Source organism: Microtus oregoni, unplaced genomic scaffold, assembly GCF_018167655.1.
Source record: "Microtus oregoni isolate MIOR12 unplaced genomic scaffold, Mior012 000050F_007, whole genome shotgun sequence".
Lineage (NCBI taxonomy): Eukaryota > Metazoa > Chordata > Mammalia > Rodentia > Cricetidae > Microtus > Microtus oregoni.
This window is the reverse complement of record NW_024543231.1, coordinates 631,811-653,117: the sequence shown is the minus strand read 5'-3', so window position 1 is coordinate 653,117 and position 21,307 is coordinate 631,811.

The window sequence follows — 21,307 nt, the reverse complement described above, 5'->3', positions numbered from 1 at the left end:
CTCTATATATACTACATTGTTATCATCTTCCCCTATATACTACATTTTCATCATCTTCCCCTCTATACTACATTGTCATCATCTTCCCCTCTATACTACATTGTCATCATCTTCCCCTCTATACTACCTTGTCATCATCTTCCCCTCTATACTACATTGTCATCATCTTCCCCTCTATACTACATTGTCATCATCTTCCCCTATATACTACATTGTCATCATCTTCCCCTCTATACTACATTGTCATCATCTTCCCCTCTATACTACATTGTCATCATCTTCCCCTCTATACTACATTGTCATCATCTTCCCCTCTATAAATACTACATTGTCATCATCTTCCCCTCTATATATACTACATTGTCATCATCTTCCCCTCTATACTACATTGTCATCATCTTCCCCTCTATACTACATTGTCATCATCTTCCCCTCTATATGTACTACATTGTCATCATCTTCCCCTCTATATATAATACATTGTCATCATCTTCCCCTCTATACTACATTGTCATCATCTTCCCCTCTATACTACATTGTCATCATCTTCCCCTCTATATATACTACATTGTCATCATCTTCCCCTCTATATATACTACATTGTCATCATCTTCCCCTCTATACTACATTGTCATCATCTTCCCCTCTATACTACATTGTCATCATCTACCCCTCTATATGTACTACATTGTCATCATCTTCCCCTCTATATATACTACATTGTCATCATCTTCCCCTCTATACTACATTGTCATCATCTTCCCCTCTATACTACATTGTCATCATCTTCCCCTCTATACTACATTGTCATCATCTTCCCCTCTATACTACATTGTCATCATCTTCCCCTCTATACTACATTGTCATCATCTTCCCCTCTATACTACATTGTCATCATCTTCCCCTCTATACTACATCGTCATCATCTTCCCCTCTATACTACATCGTCATCATCTTCCCCTCTATACTACATTGTCATCATCTTCCCCTCTAAACTACATTGTCATCATCTTCCCCTCTATACTACATTGTCATCATCTTCCCCTCTATACTACATTGTCATCATCTTCCCCTCTATACTACATTGTCATCATCTTCCCCTCTATACTACATTGTCATCATCTTCCCCTCAATACTACATTGTCATCATCTTCCCCTCTATACTACATAGTCATCATCTTCCCCTCTATACTACATCGTCATCATCTTCCCCTCTATACTACATCGTCATCATCTTCCCCTCTATACTACATTGTCATCATCTTCCCGTCTAAACTACATTGTCATCATCTTCCCCTCTATACTACATTGTCATCATCCTCCCCTCTATACTACATTGTCATCATCTTCCCCTCTATACTACATTCATCATCTTCCCCTCTATATATACTACATTGTCATCATCTTCCCCTCTATACTACATTGTCATCATCTTCCCCTCTCTACTACATTGTCATCATCTTCCCCTCTATACTACATTGTCATCATCTTCCCCTCTATACTACATTGTCATCATCTTCCCCTCTATAAATACTACATTGTCATCATCTTCCCCTCTATATATACTACATTGTCATCATCTTCCCCTCTATACTACATTGTCATCATCTTCCCCTCTATATGTACTACATTGTCATCATCTTCCCCTCTATATATACTACACTGTCATCATCTTCCCCTCTATACTACATTGTCATCATCTTCCCCACTATACTACATTGTCATCATCTTCCCCTCTATACTACATTGTCATCATCTTCCCCTCTATACTACATTGTCATCATCTTCCCCTCTATACTACATTGTCATCATCTTCCCCTCTATACTACATTGTCATCATCTTCCCCTCTATATATACTACATTGTCATCATCTTCCCCTCTATACTACATTGTCATCATCTTCCCCTCTATACTACATTGTCATCATCTTCCCCTCTATATATACTACATTGTCATCATCTTCCCCTCTATACTACATTGTCATCATCTTCCCCTCTATACTACATTGTCATCATCATCCCCTCTATACTACATTGTCATCATCTTCCCCTCTATACTACATTGTCATCATCTTCCTCTCTATACTACATTGTCATCATCTTCCCCTCTATACTACATTGTCATCATCTTCCCCTCTATATATACTACATTGTCATCATCTTCCCCTCTATACTACATTGTCATCATCTTCCCCTCTATACTACATTGTCATCATCTTCCCCTCTATATATACTACATTGTCATCATCTTCCCCTCTATACTACATTGTCATCATCTTCCACTCTATACTACATTGTCATCATCTTCCCCTCTATACTACATTGTCATCATCTTCCCCTCTATACTACATTGTCATCATCTTCCCCTCTATACTACATTGTCATCATCTTCCCCTCTATACTACATTGTCATCATCTTCCCCTCTATACTACATTGTCATCATCTTCCCCTCTATACTACATTGTCATCATCTTCCCCTCTATACTACATTGTCATCATCTTCCCCTCTATAAATACTACATTGTCATCATCTTCCCCTCTATATATACTACATTGTCATCATCTTCCCCTCTATACTACATTGTCATCATCTTCCCCTCTATACTACATTGTCATCATCTTCCCCTCTATATATACTACATTGTCATCATCTTCCCCTCTATATATACTACATTGTCATCATCTTCCCCTCTATACTACATTGTCATCATCTTCCCCTCTATATATACTACATTGTCATCATCTTCCCCTCTATACTACATTGTCATCATCTTCCCCTCTATACTACATTGTCATCATCTTCCCCTCTATATATACTACATTGTCATCATCTTCCCCTCTATACTACATTGTCATCATCTTCCCCTCTATACTACATTGTCATCATCTTCCCCTCTATACTACATTGTCATCATCTTCCCCTCTATACTACATTGTCATCATCTTCCCCTCTATACTACATTGTCATCATCTTCCCCTCTATATATACTACATTGTCATCATCTTCCCCTCTATATATACTACATTGTCATCATCTTCCCCTCTATACTACATTGTCATCATCTTCCCCTCTATACTACATTGTCATCATCTTCCCCTCTCTACTACATTGTCATCATCTTCCCCTCTATACTACATTGTCATCATCTTCCCCTCTATACTACATTGTCATCATCTTCCCCTCTATATGTACTACATTGTTATCATCTTCCCCTATATACTACATTTTCATCATCTTCCCCTCTATACTACATTGTCATCATCTTCCCCTCTATACTACATTGTCATCATCTTCCCCTCTATACTACCTTGTCATCATCTTCCCCTCTATACTACATTGTCATCATCTTCCCCTCTATACTACATTGTCATCATCTTCCCCTATATACTACATTGTCATCATCTTCCCCTCTATACTACATTGTCATCATCTTCCCCTCTATACTACATTGTCATCATCTTCCCCTCTATACTATATTGTCATCATCTTCCCCTCTATAAATACTACATTGTCATCATCTTCCCCTCTATATATACTACATTGTCTTCATCTTCCCCTCTATACTACATTGTCATCATCTTCCCCTCTATACTACATTGTCATCATCTTCCCCTCTATATGTACTACATTGTCATCATCTTCCCCTCTATATATACTACATTGTCATCATCTTCCCCTCTATACTACATTGTCATCATCTTCCCCTCTATACTACATTGTCATCATCTTCCCCTCTATATATACTACATTGTCATCATCTTCCCCTCTATATATACTACATTGTCATCATCTTCCCCTCTATACTACATTGTCATCATCTTCCCCTCTATACTACATTGTCATCATCTACCCCTCTATATGTACTACATTGTCATCATCTTCCCCTCTATATATACTACATTGTCATCATCTTCCCCTCTATACTACATTGTCATCATCTTCCCCTCTATACTACATTGTCATCATCTTCCCCTCTATACTACATTGTCATCATCTTCCCCTCTATACTACATTGTCATCATCTTCCCCCCTAGACTACATTGTCATCATCTTCCCCTCTATACTACATTGTCATCATCTTCCCCTCTATACGACATCGTCATCATCTTCCCCTCTATACTACATCGTCATCATCTTCCCCTCTATACTACATTGTCATCATCTTCCCCTCTAAACTACATTGTCATCATCTTCCCCTCTATACTACATTGTCATCATCTTCCCCTCTATACTACATTGTCATCATCTTCCCCTCTATACTACATTGTCATCATCTTCCCCTCTATACTACATTGTCATCATCTTCCCCTCAATACTACATTGTCATCATCTTCCCCTCTATACTACATAGTCATCATCTTCCCCTCTATACTACATCGTCATCATCTTCCCCTCTATACTACATCGTCATCATCTTCCCCTCTATACTACATTGTCATCATCTTCCCGTCTAAACTACATTGTCATCATCTTCCCCTCTATACTACATTGTCATCATCCTCCCCTCTATACTACATTGTCATCATCTTCCCCTCTATACTACATTCATCATCTTCCCCTCTATATATACTACATTGTCATCATCTTCCCCTCTATACTACATTGTCATCATCTTCCCCTCTCTACTACATTGTCATCATCTTCCCCTCTATACTACATTGTCATCATCTTCCCCTCTATACTACATTGTCATCATCTTCCCCTCTATAAATACTACATTGTCATCATCTTCCCCTCTATATATACTACATTGTCATCATCTTCCCCTCTATACTACATTGTCATCATCTTCCCCTCTATACTACATTGTCATCATCTTCCCCTCTATATGTACTACATTGTCATCATCTTCCCCTCTATATATAATACATTGTCATCATCTTCCCCTCTATACTACATTGTCATCATCTTCCCCTCTATACTACATTGTCATCATCTTCCCCTCTATATATACTACATTGTCATCATCTTCCCCTCTATATATACTACATTGTCATCATCTTCCCCTCTATACTACATTGTCATCATCTTCCCCTCTATACTACCTTGTCATCATCTTCCCCTCTATACTACATTGTCATCATCTTCCCCTCTATACTACATTGTCATCATCTTCCCCTATATACTACATTGTCATCATCTTCCCCTCTATACTACATTGTCATCATCTTCCCCTCTATACTACATTGTCATCATCTTCCCCTCTATACTACATTGTCATCATCTTCCCCTCTATAAATACTACATTGTCATCATCTTCCCCTCTATATATACTACATTGTCATCATCTTCCCCTCTATACTACATTGTCATCATCTTCCCCTCTATACTACATTGTCATCATCTTCCCCTCTATATGTACTACATTGTCATCATCTTCCCCTCTATATATACTACATTGTCATCATCTTCCCCTCTATACTACATTGTCATCATCTTCCCCTCTATACTACATTGTCATCATCTTCCCCTCTATATATACTACATTGTCATCATCTTCCCCTCTATATATACTACATTGTCATCATCTTCCCCTCTATACTACATTGTCATCATCTTCCCCTCTATACTACATTGTCATCATCTACCCCTCTATATGTACTACATTGTCATCATCTTCCCCTCTATATATACTACATTGTCATCATCTTCCCCTCTATACTACATTGTCATCATCTTCCCCTCTATACTACATTGTCATCATCTTCCCCTCTATACTACATTGTCATCATCTTCCCCTCTATACTACATTGTCATCATCTTCCCCTCTAGACTACATTGTCATCATCTTCCCCTCTATACTACATTGTCATCATCTTCCCCTCTATACTACATCGTCATCATCTTCCCCTCTATACTACATCGTCATCATCTTCCCCTCTATACTACATTGTCATCATCTTCCCCTCTAAACTACATTGTCATCATCTTCCCCTCTATACTACATTGTCATCATCTTCCCCTCTATACTACATTGTCATCATCTTCCCCTCTACACTACATTGTCATCATCTTCCCCTCTATACTACATTGTCATCATCTTCCCCTCAATACTACATTGTCATCATCTTCCCCTCTATACTACATAGTCATCATCTTCCCCTCTATACTACATCGTCATCATCTTCCCCTCTATACTACATCGTCATCATCTTCCCCTCTATACTACATTGTCATCATCTTCCCGTCTAAACTACATTGTCATCATCTTCCCCTCTATACTACATTGTCATCATCCTCCCCTCTATACTACATTGTCATCATCTTCCCCTCTATACTACATTCATCATCTTCCCCTCTATATATACTACATTGTCATCATCTTCCCCTCTATACTACATTGTCATCATCTTCCCCTCTCTACTACATTGTCATCATCTTCCCCTCTATACTACATTGTCATCATCTTCCCCTCTATACTACATTGTCATCATCTTCCCCTCTATAAATACTACATTGTCATCATCTTCCCCTCTATATATACTACATTGTCATCATCTTCCCCTCTATACTACATTGTCATCATCTTCCCCTCTATACTACATTGTCATCATCTTCCCCTCTATATGTACTACATTGTCATCATCTTCCCCTCTATATATAATACATTGTCATCATCTTCCCCTCTATACTACATTGTCATCATCTTCCCCTCTATAAATACTACATTGTCATCATCTTCCCCTCTATATATACTACATTGTCATCATCTTCCCCTCTATACTACATTGTCATCATCTTCCCCTCTATACTACATTGTCATCATCTTCCCCTCTATATATACTACATTGTCATCATCTTCCCCTCTATACTACATTGTCATCATCTTCCCCTCTATACTACATTGTCATCATCTTCCCCTCTATACTACATTGTCATCATCTTCCCCTCTATACTACATTGTCATCATCTTCCCCTCTATACTACATTGTCATCATCTTCCCCTCTATACTACATTGTCATCATCTTCCCCTCTATACTACATCGTCATCATCTTCCCCTCTATACTACATCGTCATCATCTTCCCCTCTATACTACATTGTCATCATCTTCCCCTCTAAACTACATTGTCATCATCTTCCCCTCTATACTACATTGTCATCATCTTCCCCTCTATACTACATTGTCATCATCTTCCCCTCTATACTACATTGTCATCATCTTCCCCTCTATACTACATTGTCATCATCTTCCCCTCAATACTACATTGTCATCATCTTCCCCTCTATACTACATAGTCATCATCTTCCCCTCTATACTACATCGTCATCATCTTCCCCTCTATACTACATCGTCATCATCTTCCCCTCTATACTACATTGTCATCATCTTCCCGTCTAAACTACATTGTCATCATCTTCCCCTCTATACTACATTGTCAGCATCCTCCCCTCTATACTACATTGTCATCATCTTCCCCTCTATACTACATTCATCATCTTCCCCACTATAATACATTGTCATCATCTTCCCCTCTATATATACTACATTGTCATCATCTTCCCCTCTATACTACATTGTCATCATCTTCCCCTCTATATGTACTACATTGTCATCATCTTCCCCTCTATATATACTACACTGTCATCATCTTCCCCTCTATACTACATTGTCATCATCTTCCCCACTATACTACATTGTCATCATCTTCCCCTCTATACTACATTGTCATCATCTTCCCCTCTATACTACATTGTCATCATCTTCCCCTCTATACTACATTGTCATCATCTTCCCCTCTATACTACATTGTCATCATCTTCCCCTCTATATATACTACATTGTCATCATCTTCCCCTCTATACTACATTGTCATCATCTTCCCCTCTATACTACATTGTCATCATCTTCCCCTCTATATATACTACATTGTCATCATCTTCCCCTCTATACTACATTGTCATCATCTTCCCCTCTATACTACATTGTCATCATCATCCCCTCTATACTACATTGTCATCATCTTCCCCTCTATACTACATTGTCATCATCTTCCTCTCTATACTACATTGTCATCATCTTCCCCTCTATACTACATTGTCATCATCTTCCCCTCTATATATACTACATTGTCATCATCTTCCCCTCTATACTACATTGTCATCATCTTCCCCTCTATACTACATTGTCATCATCTTCCCCTCTATACTACATTGTCATCATCTTCCCCTCTATATATACTACATTGTCATCATCTTCCCCTCTATACTACATTGTCATCATCTTCCACTCTATACTACATTGTCATCATCTTCCCCTCTATACTACATTGTCATCATCTTCCCCTCTATACTACATTGTCATCATCTTCCCCTCTATACTACATTGTCATCATCTTCCCCTCTATACTACATTGTCATCATCTTCCCCTCTATACTACATTGTCATCATCTTCCCCTCTATACTACATTGTCATCATCTTCCCCTCTATACTACATTGTCATCATCTTCCCCTCTATAAATACTACATTGTCATCATCTTCCCCTCTATATATACTACATTGTCATCATCTTCCCCTCTATACTACATTGTCATCATCTTCCCCTCTATATATACTACATTGTCATCATCTTCCCCTCTATATATACTACATTGTCATCATCTTCCCCTCTATACTACATTGTCATCATCTTCCCCTCTATATATACTACATTGTCATCATCTTCCCCTCTATACTACATTGTCATCATCTTCCCCTCTATACTACATTGTCATCATCTTCCCCTCTATATATACTACATTGCCATCATCTTCCCCTCTATACTACATTGTCATCATCTTCCCCTCTATACTACATTGTCATCATCTTCCCCTCTATACTACATTGTCATCATCTTCCCCTCTATACTACATTGTCATCATCTTCCCCTCTATACTACATTGTCATCATCTTCCCCTCTATATATACTACATTGTCATCATCTTCCCCTCTATATATACTACATTGTCATCATCTTCCCCTCTATACTACATTGTCATCATCTTCCCCTCTATACTACATTGTCATCATCTTCCCCTCTCTACTACATTGTCATCATCTTCCCCTCTATACTACATTGTCATCATCTTCCCCTCTATACTACATTGTCATCATCTTCCCCTCTATATGTACTACATTGTTATCATCTTCCCCTATATACTACATTTTCATCATCTTCCCCTCTATACTACATTGTCATCATCTTCCCCTCTATACTACATTGTCATCATCTTCCCCTCTATACTACCTTGTCATCATCTTCCCCTCTATACTACATTGTCATCATCTTCCCCTCTATACTACATTGTCATCATCTTCCCCTATATACTACATTGTCATCATCTTCCCCTCTATACTACATTGTCATCATCTTCCCCTCTATACTACATTGTCATCATCTTCCCCTCTATACTACATTGTCATCATCTTCCCCTCTATAAATACTACATTGTCATCATCTTCCCCTCTATATATACTACATTGTCTTCATCTTCCCCTCTATACTACATTGTCATCATCTTCCCCTCTATACTACATTGTCATCATCTTCCCCTCTATATGTACTACATTGTCATCATCTTCCCCTCTATATATACTACATTGTCATCATCTTCCCCTCTATACTACATTGTCATCATCTTCCTCTCTATACTACATTGTCATCATCTTCCCCTCTATATATACTACATTGTCATCATCTTCCCCTCTATATATACTACATTGTCATCATCTTCCCCTCTATACTACATTGTCATCATCTTCCCCTCTATACTACATTGTCATCATCTACCCCTCTATATGTACTACATTGTCATCATCTTCCCCTCTATATATACTACATTGTCATCATCTTCCCCTCTATACTACATTGTCATCATCTTCCCCTCTATACTACATTGTCATCATCTTCCCCTCTATACTACATTGTCATCATCTTCCCCTCTATACTACATTGTCATCATCTTCCCCTCTAGACTACATTGTCATCATCTTCCCCTCTATACTACATTGTCATCATCTTCCCCTCTATACTACATCGTCATCATCTTCCCCTCTATACTACATCGTCATCATCTTCCCCTCTATACTACATTGTCATCATCTTCCCCTCTAAACTACATTGTCATCATCTTCCCCTCTATACTACATTGTCATCATCTTCCCCTCTATACTACATTGTCATCATCTTCCCCTCTATACTACATTGTCATCATCTTCCCCTCTATACTACATTGTCATCATCTTCCCCTCAATACTACATTGTCATCATCTTCCCCTCTATACTACAGAGTCATCATCTTCCCCTCTATACTACATCGTCATCATCTTCCCCTCTATACTACATCGTCATCATCTTCCCCTCTATACTACATTGTCATCATCTTCCCGTCTAAACTACATTGTCATCATCTTCCCCTCTATACTACATTGTCATCATCCTCCCCTCTATACTACATTGTCATCATCTTCCCCTCTATACTACATTCATCATCTTCCCCTCTATATATACTACATTGTCATCATCTTCCCCTCTATACTACATTGTCATCATCTTCCCCTCTCTACTACATTGTCATCATCTTCCCCTCTATACTACATTGTCATCATCTTCCCCTCTATACTACATTGTCATCATCTTCCCCTCTATAAATACTACATTGTCATCATCTTCCCCTCTATATATACTACATTGTCATCATCTTCCCCTCTATACTACATTGTCATCATCTTCCCCTCTATACTACATTGTCATCATCTTCCCCTCTATATGTACTACATTGTCATCATCTTCCCCTCTATATATAATACATTGTCATCATCTTCCCCTCTATACTACATTGTCATCATCTTCCCCTCTATACTACATTGTCATCATCTTCCCCTCTATATATACTACATTGTCATCATCTTCCCCTCTATATATACTACATTGTCATCATCTTCCCCTCTATACTACATTGTCATCATCTTCCCCTCTATACTACCTTGTCATCATCTTCCCCTCTATACTACATTGTCATCATCTTCCCCTCTATACTACATTGTCATCATCTTCCCCTATATACTACATTGTCATCATCTTCCCCTCTATACTACATTGTCATCATCTTCCCCTCTATACTACATTGTCATCATCTTCCCCTCTATACTACATTGTCATCATCTTCCCCTCTATAAATACTACATTGTCATCATCTTCCCCTCTATATATACTACATTGTCATCATCTTCCCCTCTATACTACATTGTCATCATCTTCCCCTCTATACTACATTGTCATCATCTTCCCCTCTATATGTACTACATTGTCATCATCTTCCCCTCTATATATACTACATTGTCATCATCTTCCCCTCTATACTACATTGTCATCATCTTCCCCTCTATATATACTACATTGTCATCATCTTCCCCTCTATATATACTACATTGTCATCATCTTCCCCTCTATACTACATTGTCATCATCTTCCCCTCTATATATACTACATTGTCATCATCTTCCCCTCTATACTACATTGTCATCATCTTCCCCTCTATACTACATTGTCATCATCTTCCCCTCTATATATACTACATTGTCATCATCTTCCCCTCTATACTACATTGTCATCATCTTCCCCTCTATACTACATTGTCATCATCTTCCCCTCTATACTACATTGTCATCATCTTCCCCTCTATACTACATTGTCATCATCTTCCCCTCTATACTACATTGTCATCATCTTCCCCTCTATATATACTACATTGTCATCATCTTCCCCTCTATATATACTACATTGTCATCATCTTCCCCTCTATACTACATTGTCATCATCTTCCCCTCTATACTACATTGTCATCATCTTCCCCTCTCTACTACATTGTCATCATCTTCCCCTCTATACTACATTGTCATCATCTTCCCCTCTATACTACATTGTCATCATCTTCCCCTCTATATGTACTACATTGTTATCATCTTCCCCTATATACTACATTTTCATCATCTTCCCCTCTATACTACATTGTCATCATCTTCCCCTCTATACTACATTGTCATCATCTTCCCCTCTATACTACCTTGTCATCATCTTCCCCTCTATACTACATTGTCATCATCTTCCCCTCGATACTACATTGTCATCATCTTCCCCTCTATACTACATTGTCATCATCTTCCCCTCTATACTACATTGTCATCATCTTCCCCTCTATACTACATTGTCATCATCTTCCCCTCTATACTACATTGTCATCATCTTCCCCTCTATAAATACTACATTGTCATCATCTTCCCCTCTATATATACTACATTGTCTTCATCTTCCCCTCTATACTACATTGTCATCATCTTCCCCTCTATACTACATTGTCATCATCTTCCCCTCTATATGTACTACATTGTCATCATCTTCCCCTCTATATATACTACATTGTCATCATCTTCCCCTCTATACTACATTGTCATCATCTTCCCCTCTATACTACATTGTCATCATCTTCCCCTCTATATATACTACATTGTCATCATCTTCCCCTCTATATATACTACATTGTCATCATCTTCCCCTCTATACTACATTGTCATCATCTTCCCCTCTATACTACATTGTCATCATCTACCCCTCTATATGTACTACATTGTCATCATCTTCCCCTCTATATATACTACATTGTCATCATCTTCCCCTCTATACTACATTATCATCATCTTCCCCTCTATACTACATTGTCATCATCTTCCCCTCTATACTACATTGTCATCATCTTCCCCTCTATACTACATTGTCATCATCTTCCCCTCTAGACTACATTGTCATCATCTTCCCCTCTACACTACATTGTCATCATCTTCCCCTCTATACTACATCGTCATCATCTTCCCCTCTATACTACATCGTCATCATCTTCCCCTCTATACTACATTGTCATCATCTTCCCCTCTAAACTACATTGTCATCATCTTCCCCTCTATACTACATTGTCATCATCTTCCCCTCTATACTACATTGTCATCATCTTCCCCTCTATACTACATTGTCATCATCTTCCCCTCTATACTACATTGTCATCATCTTCCCCTCAATACTACATTGTCATCATCTTCCCCTCTATACTACAGAGTCATCATCTTCCCCTCTATACTACATCGTCATCATCTTCCCCTCTATACTACATCGTCATCATCTTCCCCTCTATACTACATTGTCATCATCTTCCCGTCTAAACTACATTGTCATCATCTTCCCCTCTATACTACATTGTCATCATCCTCCCCTCTATACTACATTGTCATCATCTTCCCCTCTATACTACATTCATCATCTTCCCCTCTATATATACTACATTGTCATCATCTTCCCCTCTATACTACATTGTCATCATCTTCCCCTCTCTACTACATTGTCATCATCTTCCCCTCTATACTACATTGTCATCATCTTCCCCTCTATACTACATTGTCATCATCTTCCCCTCTATAAATACTACATTGTCATCATCTTCCCCTCTATATATACTACATTGTCATCATCTTCCCCTCTATACTACATTGTCATCATCTTCCCCTCTATACTACATTGTCATCATCTTCCCCTCTATATGTACTACATTGTCATCATCTTCCCCTCTATATATAATACATTGTCATCATCTTCCCCTCTATACTACATTGTCATCATCTTCCCCTCTATACTACATTGTCATCATCTTCCCCTCTATATATACTACATTGTCATCATCTTCCCCTCTATATATACTACATTGTCATCATCTTCCCCTCTATACTACATTGTCATCATCTTCCCCTCTATACTACCTTGTCATCATCTTCCCCTCTATACTACATTGTCATCATCTTCCCCTCTATACTACATTGTCATCATCTTCCCCTATATACTACATTGTCATCATCTTCCCCTCTATACTACATTGTCATCATCTTCCCCTCTATACTACATTGTCATCATCTTCCCCTCTATACTACATTGTCATCATCTTCCCCTCTATAAATACTACATTGTCATCATCTTCCCCTCTATATATACTACATTGTCATCATCTTCCCCTCTATACTACATTGTCATCATCTTCCCCTCTATACTACATTGTCATCATCTTCCCCTCTATACTACATTGTCATCATCTTCCCCTCTATACTACATTGTCATCATCTTCCCCTCTATACTACATTGTCATCATCTTCCCCTCTATACTACATTGTCATCATCTTCCCCTCTATACTACATTGTCATCATCTTCCCCTCTATACTACATTGTCATCATCTTCCCCTCTATAAATACTACATTGTCATCATCTTCCCCTCTATATATACTACATTGTCATCATCTTCCCCTCTATACTACATTGTCATCATCTTCCCCTCTATATATACTACATTGTCATCATCTTCCCCTCTATATATACTACATTGTCATCATCTTCCCCTCTATACTACATTGTCATCATCTTCCCCTCTATATATACTACATTGTCATCATCTTCCCCTCTATACTACATTGTCATCATCTTCCCCTCTATACTACATTGTCATCATCTTCCCCTCTATATATACTACATTGCCATCATCTTCCCCTCTATACTACATTGTCATCATCTTCCCCTCTATACTACATTGTCATCATCTTCCCCTCTATACTACATTGTCATCATCTTCCCCTCTATACTACATTGTCATCATCTTCCCCTCTATACTACATTGTCATCATCTTCCCCTCTATATATACTACATTGTCATCATCTTCCCCTCTATATATACTACATTGTCATCATCTTCCCCTCTATACTACATTGTCATCATCTTCCCCTCTATACTACATTGTCATCATCTTCCCCTCTCTACTACATTGTCATCATCTTCCCCTCTATACTACATTGTCATCATCTTCCCCTCTATACTACATTGTCATCATCTTCCCCTCTATATGTACTACATTGTTATCATCTTCCCCTATATACTACATTTTCATCATCTTCCCCTCTATACTACATTGTCATCATCTTCCCCTCTATACTACATTGTCATCATCTTCCCCTCTATACTACCTTGTCATCATCTTCCCCTCTATACTACATTGTCATCATCTTCCCCTCTATACTACATTGTCATCATCTTCCCCTATATACTACATTGTCATCATCTTCCCCTCTATACTACATTGTCATCATCTTCCCCTCTATACTACATTGTCATCATCTTCCCCTCTATACTACATTGTCATCATCTTCCCCTCTATAAATACTACATTGTCATCATCTTCCCCTCTATATATACTACATTGTCTTCATCTTCCCCTCTATACTACATTGTCATCATCTTCCCCTCTATACTACATTGTCATCATCTTCCCCTCTATATGTACTACATTGTCATCATCTTCCCCTCTATATATACTACATTGTCATCATCTTCCCCTCTATACTACATTGTCATCATCTTCCTCTCTATACTACATTGTCATCATCTTCCCCTCTATATATACTACATTGTCATCATCTTCCCCTCTATATATACTACATTGTCATCATCTTCCCCTCTATACTACATTGTCATCATCTTCCCCTCTATACTACATTGTCATCATCTACCCCTCTATATGTACTACATTGTCATCATCTTCCCCTCTATATATACTACATTGTCATCATCTTCCCCTCTATACTACATTGTCATCATCTTCCCCTCTATACTACATTGTCATCATCTTCCCCTCTATACTACATTGTCATCATCTTCCCCTCTATACTACATTGTCATCATCTTCCCCTCTAGACTACATTGTCATCATCTTCCCCTCTATACTACATTGTCATCATCTTCCCCTCTATACTACATCGTCATCATCTTCCCCTCTATACTACATCGTCATCATCTTCCCCTCTATACTACATTGTCATCATCTTCCCCTCTAAACTACATTGTCATCATCTTCCCCTCTATACTACATTGTCATCATCTTCCCCTCTATACTACATTGTCATCATCTTCCCCTCTATACTACATTGTCATCATCTTCCCCTCTATACTACATTGTCATCATCTTCCCCTCAATACTACATTGTCATCATCTTCCCCTCTATACTACAGAGTCATCATCTTCCCCTCTATACTACATCGTCATCATCTTCCCCTCTATACTACATCGTCATCATCTTCCCCTCTATACTACATTGTCATCATCTTCCCGTCTAAACTACATTGTCATCATCTTCCCCTCTATACTACATTGTCATCATCCTCCCCTCTATACTACATTGTCATCATCTTCCCCTCTATACTACATTCATCATCTTCCCCTCTATATATACTACATTGTCATCATCTTCCCCTCTATACTACATTGTCATCATCTTCCCCTCTCTACTACATTGTCATCATCTTCCCCTCTATACTACATTGTCATCATCTTCCCCTCTATACTACATTGTCATCATCTTCCCCTCTATAAATACTACATTGTCATCATCTTCCCCTCTATATATACTACATTGTCATCATCTTCCCCTCTATACTACATTGTCATCATCTTCCCCTCTATACTACATTGTCATCATCTTCCCCTCTATATGTACTACATTGTCATCATCTTCCCCTCTATATATAATACATTGTCATCATCTTCCCCTCTATACTACATTGTCATCATCTTCCCCTCTATACTACATTGTCATCATCTTCCCCTCTATATATACTACATTGTCATCATCTTCCCCTCTATATATACTACATTGTCATCATCTTCCCCTCTATACTACATTGTCATCATCTTCCCCTCTATACTACCTTGTCATCATCTTCCCCTCTATACTACATTGTCATCATCTTCCCCTCTATACTACATTGTCATCATCTTCCCCTATATACTACATTGTCATCATCTTCCCCTCTATACTACATTGTCATCATCTTCCCCTCTATACTACATTGTCATCATCTTCCCCTCTATACTACATTGTCATCATCTTCCCCTCTATAAATACTACATTGTCATCATCTTCCCCTCTATATATACTACATTGTCATCATCTTCCCCTCTATACTACATTGTCATCATCTTCCCCTCTATACTACATTGTCATCATCTTCCCCTCTATATGTACTACATTGTCATCATCTTCCCCTCTATATATACTACATTGTCATCATCTTCCCCTCTATACTACATTGTCATCATCTTCCCCTCTATATATACTACATTGTCATCATCTTCCCCTCTATATATACTACATTGTCATCATCTTCCCCTCTATACTACATTGTCATCATCTTCCCCTCTATATATACTACATTGTCATCATCTTCCCCTCTATACTACATTGTCATCATCTTCCCCTCTATACTACATTGTCATCATCTTCCCCTCTATATATACTACATTGTCATCATCTTCCCCTCTATACTACATTGTCATCATCTTCCCCTCTATACTACATTGTCATCATCTTCCCCTCTATACTACATTGTCATCATCTTCCCCTCTATACTACATTGTCATCATCTTCCCCTCTATACTACATTGTCATCATCTTCCCCTCTATATATACTACATTGTCATCATCTTCCCCTCTATATATACTACATTGTCATCATCTTCCCCTCTATACTACATTGTCATCATCTTCCCCTCTATACTACATTGTCATCATCTTCCCCTCTCTACTACATTGTCATCATCTTCCCCTCTATACTACATTGTCATCATCTTCCCCTCTATACTACATTGTCATCATCTTCCCCTCTATATGTACTACATTGTTATCATCTTCCCCTATATACTACATTTTCATCATCTTCCCCTCTATACTACATTGTCATCATCTTCCCCTCTATACTACATTGTCATCATCTTCCCCTCTATACTACCTTGTCATCATCTTCCCCTCTATACTACATTGTCATCATCTTCCCCTCGATACTACATTGTCATCATCTTCCCCTCTATACTACATTGTCATCATCTTCCCCTCTATACTACATTGTCATCATCTTCCCCTCTATACTACATTGTCATCATCTTCCCCTCTATACTACATTGTCATCATCTTCCCCTCTATAAATACTACATTGTCATCATCTTCCCCTCTATATATACTACATTGTCTTCATCTTCCCCTCTATACTACATTGTCATCATCTTCCCCTCTATACTACATTGTCATCATCTTCCCCTCTATATGTACTACATTGTCATCATCTTCCCCTCTATATATACTACATTGTCATCATCTTCCCCTCTATACTACATTGTCATCATCTTCCCCTCTATACTACATTGTCATCATCTTCCCCTCTATATATACTACATTGTCATCATCTTCCCCTCTATATATACTACATTGTCATCATCTTCCCCTCTATACTACATTGTCATCATCTTCCCCTCTATACTACATTGTCATCATCTACCCCTCTATATGTACTACATTGTCATCATCTTCCCCTCTATATATACTACATTGTCATCATCTTCCCCTCTATACTACATTATCATCATCTTCCCCTCTATACTACATTGTCATCATCTTCCCCTCTATACTACATTGTCATCATCTTCCCCTCTATACTACATTGTCATCATCTTCCCCTCTAGACTACATTGTCATCATCTTCCCCTCTACACTACATTGTCATCATCTTCCCCTCTATACTACATCGTCATCATCTTCCCCTCTATACTACATCGTCATCATCTTCCCCTCTATACTACATTGTCATCATCTTCCCCTCTAAACTACATTGTCATCATCTTCCCCTCTATACTACATTGTCATCATCTTCCCCTCTATACTACATTGTCATCATCTTCCCCTCTATACTACATTGTCATCATCTTCCCCTCTATACTACATTGTCATCATCTTCCCCTCAATACTACATTGTCATCATCTTCCCCTCTATACTACAGAGTCATCATCTTCCCCTCTATACTACATCGTCATCATCTTCCCCTCTATACTACATCGTCATCATCTTCCCCTCTATACTACATTGTCATCATCTTCCCGTCTAAACTACATTGTCATCATCTTCCCCTCTATACTACATTGTCATCATCCTCCCCTCTATACTACATTGTCATCATCTTCCCCTCTATACTACATTCATCATCTTCCCCTCTATATATACTACATTGTCATCATCTTCCCCTCTATACTACATTGTCATCATCTTCCCCTCTCTACTACATTGTCATCATCTTCCCCTCTATACTACATTGTCATCATCTTCCCCTCTATACTACATTGTCATCATCTTCCCCTCTATAAATACTACATTGTCATCATCTTCCCCTCTATATATACTACATTGTCATCATCTTCCCCTCTATACTACATTGTCATCATCTTCCCCTCTATACTACATTGTCATCATCTTCCCCTCTATATGTACTACATTGTCATCATCTTCCCCTCTATATATAATACATTGTCATCATCTTCCCCTCTATACTACATTGTCATCATCTTCCCCTCTATACTACATTGTCATCATCTTCCCCTCTATATATACTACATTGTCATCATCTTCCCCTCTATATATACTACATTGTCATCATCTTCCCCTCTATACTACATTGTCATCATCTTCCCCTCTATACTACCTTGTCATCATCTTCCCCTCTATACTACATTGTCATCATCTTCCCCTCTATACTACATTGTCATCATCTTCCCCTATATACTACATTGTCATCATCTTCCCCTCTATACTACATTGTCATCATCTTCCCCTCTATACTACATTGTCATCATCTTCCCCTCTATACTACATTGTCATCATCTTCCCCTCTATAAATACTACATTGTCATCATCTTCCCCTCTATATATACTACATTGTCATCATCTTCCCCTCTATACTACATTGTCATCATCTTCCCCTCTATACTACATTGTCATCATCTTCCCCTCTATATGTACTACATTGTCATCATCTTCCCCTCTATATATACTACATTGTCATCATCTTCCCCTCTATACTACATTGTCATCATCTTCCCCTCTATACTACATTGTCATCATCTTCCCCTCTATATATACTACATTGTCATCATCTTCCCCTCTATATATACTACATTGTCATCATCTTCCCCTCTATACTACATTGTCATCATCTTCCCCTCTATACTACATTGTCATCATCTACCCCTCTATATGTACTACATTGTCATCATCTTCCCCTCTATATATACTACATTGTCATCATCTTCCCCTCTATACTACATTGTCATCATCTTCCCCTCTATACTACATTGTCATCATCTTCCCCTCTATACTACATTGTCATCATCTTCCCCTCTATACTACATTGTCATCATCTTCCCCTCTAGACTACATTGTCATCATCTTCCCCTCTATACTACATTGTCATCATCTTCCCCTCTATACTACATCGTCATCATCTTCCCCTCTATACTACATCGTCATCATCTTCCCCTCTATACTACATTGTCATCATCTTCCCCTCTAAACTACATTGTCATCATCTTCCCCTCTATACTACATTGTCATCATCTTCCCCTCTATACTACATTGTCATCATCTTCCCCTCTATACTACATTGTCATCATCTTCCCCTCTATACTACATTGTCATCATCTTCCCCTCAATACTACATTGTCATCATCTTCCCCTCTATACTACATAGTCATCATCTTCCCCTCTATACTACATCGTCATCATCTTCCCCTCTATACTACATCGTCATCATCTTCCCCTCTATACTACATTGTCATCATCTTCCCGTCTAAACTACATTGTCATCATCTTCCCCTCTATACTACATTGTCATCATCCTCCCCTCTATACTACATTGTCATCATCTTCCCCTCTATACTACATTCATCATCTTCCCCTCTATATATACTACATTGTCATCATCTTCCCCTCTATACTACATTGTCATCATCTTCCCCTCTCTACTACATTGTCATCATCTTCCCCTCTATACTACATTGTCATCATCTTCCCCTCTATACTACATTGTCATCATCTTCCCCTCTATAAATACTACATTGTCATCATCTTCCCCTCTATATATACTACATTGTCATCATCTTCCCCTCTATACTACATTGTCATCATCTTCCCCTCTATACTACATTGTCATCATCTTCCCCTCTATATGTACTACATTGTCATCATCTTCCCCTCTATATATAATACATTGTCATCATCTTCCCCTCTATACTACATTGTCATCATCTTCCCCTCTATACTACATTGTCATCATCTTCCCCTCTATATATACTACATTGTCATCATCTTCCCCTCTATATATACTACATTGTCATCATCTTCCCCTCTATACTACATTGTC